Raw genomic sequence first — 7191 nt, forward strand, 5'->3', positions numbered from 1 at the left:
GGGAAAGAGAAGGAAGGAGTATAGGTGAAAAACACGGTAGGGAAACTCACAAGAAAGGTTATCTATGCACTCAGAAATACCAAAATGAAATAAAGCCCTCAAAAATGTCAGGAATATGATTTCATATTTTTTCAATGAATTTCAAAGTCCTGGATGGGGGAAATTTCCTCCTTAATATGAGTACATAAAGAACGGAGGCTCTCCAGTGGGCCAGCATGCTACACTTGAAGTGGCCTCTGTGGTCACTGAAATCAACACAGCTTTCAAATACAGTTTTATGGTGTACTGACATCAACACTTTAAAAATATATATTTTAAAAACCCTTGTATTGAAATATCAGTATATTTGACATGTAACATTGAATAAATTTAAGATGTACAACGTGTTAATTTGATACATTTATATATTATAATATGATTGTCATTGTAGGGATAACTAGCTTCTCCATCACATTAGGTAATTATCCTTCATTTTTAGTGGTTGGAATAATGAAGTTCTAGTCTCTTAGCAAGTTTGATGTTTGTAATGCAATATTGTTGTCTACGTTCACAATACTGTGCATTAGATCTCTAGGGCTTATTTTCCACTGGTTGTAAGTTTCTACCCTTAAACAACATCTCTATTATCCCCCACCCTCCATCCCCTGGTAGCCACCATTTTATCCTCTGTTCTCACAAGTTTGGCTTTTTTAAGTTCTACTTATACATGATATCGTGTTCTTGTCTATCTCTGTCTGACTGACATCAACTCTGCTAGCTTAGAAAACTCTGGTTGAATCCTCAGGGGGCTCCCTTAGAGGGTACCTCAAGTCTCTGATTCAGTCTGTGGTCTCTAACGTACTTAAAGGGACCCAGGTAAGTTGATTTATTTTGGAAATCCACCTCACCTTCTCACTCATTCTCAGACATGGAACCTAATTTGAACTCTGTTCTACTGCAGAAAGGCGAAGTGAGCTAAGCAGAGGATTTGTGAGATCTTCCATAAGCAGACTGAGTAAACATTCAGCAAACTATGAGAGAGTGGATTTCCAGAAATATTGCACCTGCATCTCTTCGATGATGGGCATTGCTGAAGGAGAATGAATTGAATAGTTCGTTTTAGGATGGGGGTGAGGGAGCATTCAGAGGTAAACTGTGGAGACAGTTACTGGTTTGCACATGAGGCTTATCAGAGAAGGACGCTGACGGCTAGTGAGGAGATGAGAAGACCGAAGGTCAATTTATTATTTCCTGTAAATGATGGGTGATCATCATGAAGATACTATTTTTCTGTTTCAGTTCAGTTAAAGCAGTCTTCAGTATTGTGTCAATAAATGTTGGAGGACAGTTCTAGTTATCAAGAGAGAAGTGTGTCAATCACTTTCTTCTCTGTCCTTTCCTCTCTTCTTAATCTTTTTTTCCAGTTTTATTATTGAGATATAATTGACATACTGCACTGTACAAGTTCAAGATGTACAGCATAATGATTTGACTTACATATATTGTGACATGATTGCCACAATAAGCTTAGTTAACATGCATCATCTTGCATAGATACAAAAAGTAGAAAAAAAAATTCCCGTGCTGAGTGACGAGTACTCTTAGGATTTATTCTCTTAACGACTGTTGTATATATCATACTGCAGTGTTAACTATAGTCATCAGGTGCTACATTGCATCCCAGTACCTAGTTATCTTATAACTGGAATTTTGTACCATTTGACTACCTTCTTCTGAGTCTTAACTTTGTGCCAAAATGAATACTGAATTCAGAGAAGCCCTAGGAGGGAACCGGTAGGCACTGAGAAGCAAGATGTAGGATAACTCTGGGAAAAGTTTCTGTAGAGCAAATGACATTTATCACTGAGACAGGGAGAGCCACCATTCACCAAAATGCACATTCTTCTTTTCTTTCTAAGCACATAGCCACAGCCATGTTCTCCGTCCTCCCTTGCAGCTAGGTTCACCATGGGACAGAGTCCTAGGCAATGCCATGCGAGGGGAAGTGACAGAAACCACTTTCAGGCAGAGTTTGTTGAAATCTGCACATGCTTCTCCAAGCTCTTCTGGATGACTAGGATGAAACAGACCACAGACGCTTCAGAGAACTTGTGTTGAAAATGTTAGAACCTCATTCAGCCTTGGTTGTTGAACTACCAAGTGGTTCCACGGTTGGAGGAACATCACCATCATGAACAAAGAACATCTGCCTTGTCTGTTATGTGAGCAAGAAAGAATCTTCTAGTGTATTTTAGTTGTTCTACACTTCAGGTTCTGTTTGTTTCAGCAGCTGTTTCCCTGAGAGTCACTAAACACAATTTCATAGGAGAATATATGTGTAATTTAATTTTATAATTGAAAAACGAACAAACTGGGCTTCCCTGGCGGCGCAGTGGTTGAGCGTCCGCCTGCCGATGCAGGGGACACGGGTTCGTGCCCCGGTCCGGGAAGATCCCACATGCCGCGGAGCGGCTGGGCCCGTGAGCCATGGCCGCTGAGCCTGCGCGTCCGGAGCCTGTGCTCCGCAACGGGAGAGGCCACAGCAGTGAGAGAGGCCCGCGTACCGCAAAAAAACAAACAAACACAAACAAAAAAACGAACAAACTTGTTAAAAACCACTCTGCAGGTGTCTCACATTTTTTTTCCCGTGTCTGGACTTGTTGACAGGAGGCCTTGCAAAGGGGAGCGGGATGGGCGCTCACAGTTTTCCGGGTTCCCAAAACACCACAATTCCAAGATCCCGTGACAGTTGGGGGCCAGAGCAAAAATTGTTTAGATTTCTAAAATGGATCTGGAAATTTTATGTTTTTCCTGTTGGGGAAATTCTCTTGATTTATGATCACCGTGTTTATATGTGCTAAATCATACTGAAGTGTATTAAATATTTTGTTTTTAAATTTTGGTTGAGCAGGGTACTGGTCATCCAAATGAATGACTATTCACAAGTGGCATAAATTCCGAGAGGCATTTACAGTGGGTGTGCATTATTTGAATGGCAGAGGCAGACTGATGCTGTTATGATTGTTGGTAACAGTTGTGCTTTAAAGCATGAAGAAGGGTTGTTTTAAAATTATGATCCATGTTGTTCCCTGATCACTATTTTGAAAGGCCTTGATGCTTCTATGATGTCATGGTTAGAGCCAATGCATGCCCATGTAACTGACGGAAACGCTTCAGTGCCACATTAATATCTATCTGCATGACCATCAGAGTAAATTCATTTATTAGTTGAATATCTTAGCTGTCACCTGGCTAAAAATAACCGTTTACTATTCTTTTTGAAAAACGTTATTCCAAGGTTGCTGTTATACTGTTTTCACACAAACGAGAAGCCCTCTACCCTCAATCATTTATCGATTTTACTCTACTCTCAGGACAGTGTTATGTACCAGAAATGTGGGGAAGAAAGAAGAGATGTGTAACGTGGGTTCTACAGCCTTAGGATGGACACACTTAACATAAGAAACATTTGTGGGCTTCCCTGGTGGCGCAGTGGTTGGGGGTCCGCCTGCCGATGCGGGGGGCGCGGGTTCGTGCCCCGGTCCGGGGGGGTCCCACGTGGCGCGGAGCGGCTGGGCCCGTGAGCCGTGGCCGCTGGGCCTGCGCGTCCGGAGCCTGTTGCTCTGCGGCGGGAGAGGCCACGGCAGTGAGAGGCCCGCATACCACCAAAAAAAAAAAAAAAAAGATTATAATTAGAGAAAATTATTTGAGATTGGCTTCTCCACTGGGGACTGTCCTGTATGACAGCACTGCTAAGTGTATCAGCCTTCATCAAGCCTGTGCACATGAACCAGGAAGTGAGATTAAGGTTCTTTCCAGCACAAAAAAAAAAAAAAAAAAAAAAAAAAAAAAAAAAAAAAAAAAGAAACATTTGTGAACAGAGGTAGAATTTCATATTAGATTTGCTCAAGAGGACCTTGAGTGTGCATTTGAATCATGTCCCTGGTATCTTCTAGCTGTATAACACTGAACAGATTATTTAATCCGTAGGGGCTCAGTTTTTCCATCTGCAAGACAGTTATGCTACTATCTTCAAACACTGTAGGTCAGATGAAGGAGTAGAGCATCTCATATGGTCCTAACACCAGTCCTGGGAGAACAAGAAAATGGCTCACAGTTATGAGCCAATTCATCCCGCAGTAGATGAGGGGTCTTCACGGAAAAGGGAAGGCTTAAAAAGCAGAAAATTATTAAGGAAGACTCAAAAGAGGCAAGAAATAAGGACTCTAAACCTACAAGTGTAGGTGAGGGCCAACGAGGTCTAAGTAAGTAAGATTAAGAAAACAGAAGTGTGGCGGTTTGAACATGATTCTGTACTATGTTCTGCATCTGCTGGAGCACCTTATATATGTGTTATGTCTCACCTCTGGCTTAGGAGGACACTCATAAATCGGCCACTGATCGCCAGTTCTTGTGAATTGAGTTACACTTTTAAGATCACTAGATTTCACGAAACACTTCCTGTCACTCAACTGACTTATTTGTTTGTTGTATACCATCTCCCCCTCCCCGGGACTGCAAGCTCCAAGAGAACAGGAACATACTGTTTTACCACTGATAATTTTTTTCACTTATAAATCCTTAGTCCTGAGACCTGGAAAAGAATAGGCACTTGATATACATTTTAAATAAATGACTGAATTAAATAAATAACTGGGTATCCATTATGGGCAAATCACAGTGTTTTGGTCTGAGGCACCTACAAAAGATGCTTAAGGCAGGTCCCTGCCATCAAGAGATGGGCTCTGTTGGGTCAAAGCCAATTATGCCGTGTTTTTTTTGCAACTGACTTAGGGATGGGCTGAATTAAGGCAATATTGGCCAGTAAAACAAATGAATTTGTCTTCCAGAAGTTTTGAGGGAAAAAATTCTGGACTCTTGACAGAAATCCAAGTCCCTCTCTCTCTCTCTCTCTCTCTCTCTCATCTGTCTCTCTCTCTGTGTCTCTCCCTCTCTTCCCCCCACCACTCCTTTCCCCACCTTAGCCCTTGATGACCACAGTCATCTTGAGACCACAAGACAAGACGAGCAGCACAGGAAGCAGAGTAGAGCTGAAAGAATGGAGAGAAATGAAGGTGGTAGGCCCGTCACTTGATACTCCACCCAATTTTGGACTCTCAGTTCTGTGAGTCCTTGAGCATCCTTATTGCATACGCCACCGGGAGCTGGCTTTTGTTACTTCAGCCAAAGCATCACAACTGATACCACCTGTTACAATTTCTTCCAGAGAACTGAGTAAAAAATATATGTGGTCAACAAGAACCTGCCAAGTAGTCTCGCAAATAATCTTTTAAAATACTCCATGCCAAGAAGCACCATCTAAGGCTTCCTCAGATACAGGAAGACAGTAAGAAAGCCCAGTTTGATGGAATTAAGACTAGAACCTAAATCTTGCTGCTTTGGCTAAGAGAAAAAAAAAAGAACTATTGTACAGAAAAGGGAGTAGGAGTGCCTTGTATCTTTTGAGACTCTTAGTAACTGATGAGCACATGGTAGTACAATATTTTCATCTATACCCATTATCAGTTTTGTTTTTAAGAGGTGCTGGGTAATGGGTAGTGAAATAGGCTGACCTGGTCACTCAACATCATCTTGGTTTTCCTGGACTGTTGGCCATTCTGCAGCTCTGTCCACTCGCAGGTAGAAAAGAGCGCAGCAAAGAGATGAGATACAAATGGATCACTTCCAGTTCTAGTTGTTATCATGGCTAAAAGGTGTGAGAGAGAAATTTAAAACTATTGACCACTGGGAAATATTTCAAATTTAAATAATTTATAAACTCCTCCCACCCCCCATACTCAGTCCAGCACTCTCCAGACCCTTCCCTGCTTATTTTCTCCATAGCATTTATTGTCTCGGCAGACTACATATTGTAGTTACTTAGTTGTTGTTGTTCATGTCCTCCTACTAAATTGTAGGCTCCACGAAGGAAGGGATTGCTGTTATCTAGTTCACTGCTAATTGCCAGCATCTATGAGAGTACCTGCTACATAATAACTAATCAATATTCGTTGAAAGAATGAATGGATTTTTCATTTGCACAAGTATAAAACAATTGACATATTTTATGAATAAATTATAAATGCAAGCTTAAAACGACTTTCTCTGGTGTCTTCTTTTAGCTAACAAACAATTTTTAAACATGAAGTGACTTCTTTTAAAACTCAGATCCACTCAAAACATATTTAACTCAGGGAAGAGTATGTTGAGGAGAATGCAGATTCACTCCATCAGGGAGCAAGGAGAGAATGTGAAGACTTTTGGAATACTGACTTGCTTTACATATCTGAAAATTACAAAGATATATTGTTTTCCTTTGCACTTTTAACTAGAGATGACCCATCCTCTATTGAGACTAGGATTGCATATATATTAATTTTGAAAGCGCTGCAGTAAAAAAAGTCAGTGTTTTCAAACTTTTCCCTGGAAGAAATATGAGACAGAAATATACCACCTCTTAGGGTAATGCATGGTAATTTTTGCTTCTCTTCACCAGGTGGTTCTTTCTTTGCCTGGCAAGGTTGTGCTGCCTTCTCTGGGCTGCAGCAACTTCCTTGGTTTCTCACCTCTCTGTTCCCCTTGCTTCTGCCTCCTCCCTCCCCTATTCTTTGAGAAGACATTGTGGTCCAGTGATCTGCAAAACGTTAACAAGTGCTGAACAAGTGTGGAATCCATATGATCCCTTGGGTCCATTTGTTCCCCTAGAGTTAAATATACAGTTTCTTTCAACAAGTACCATCCACTTCTTGTTCTAAGAGGAGATGCTTGTGAGTAAAACTCACTTCTGCTTGGCTCACCATCAAAGATGGGCTTGTTAAATAGGTCATCAGAGGGCTTCCAGCTCTTGGTTGTTGGGGTACCATATTTCCTAAACAGAAGCAGGTAGTCAACCAGGGCGTTTATTCACTGAAGGTCAGGCTTTTGTATTATAAAGCTTCTAGCAGATGTGATAAGCAGTAAATTGCAGATCTATCACTTTTTTTTTCACCCCAGAAACTGCGGGTGTATGAAATCAGCAGAATCCTGCCTCCCTGTGATTTATAACCCACCTTTGACCACGTCTTATCAGGTTCCCACAAGCCCCTTTCTGAGGCAGCTTGTGTCTGAATGACAATAGACAAACCAGCACCATTATGCACCCAAATCTCTCTCTGCATTCTAGACACCAAGATTACATCTGGAGTATTGATTTATTGCTGCTTTCCCCCCCCC

The sequence above is a fragment of the Lipotes vexillifer genome, unplaced genomic scaffold (assembly GCF_000442215.2).
Source record: "Lipotes vexillifer unplaced genomic scaffold, Lipotes_vexillifer_v1.1 scaffold311, whole genome shotgun sequence".
In the NCBI taxonomy this organism is placed as follows: Eukaryota; Metazoa; Chordata; class Mammalia; order Artiodactyla; family Lipotidae; genus Lipotes; species Lipotes vexillifer.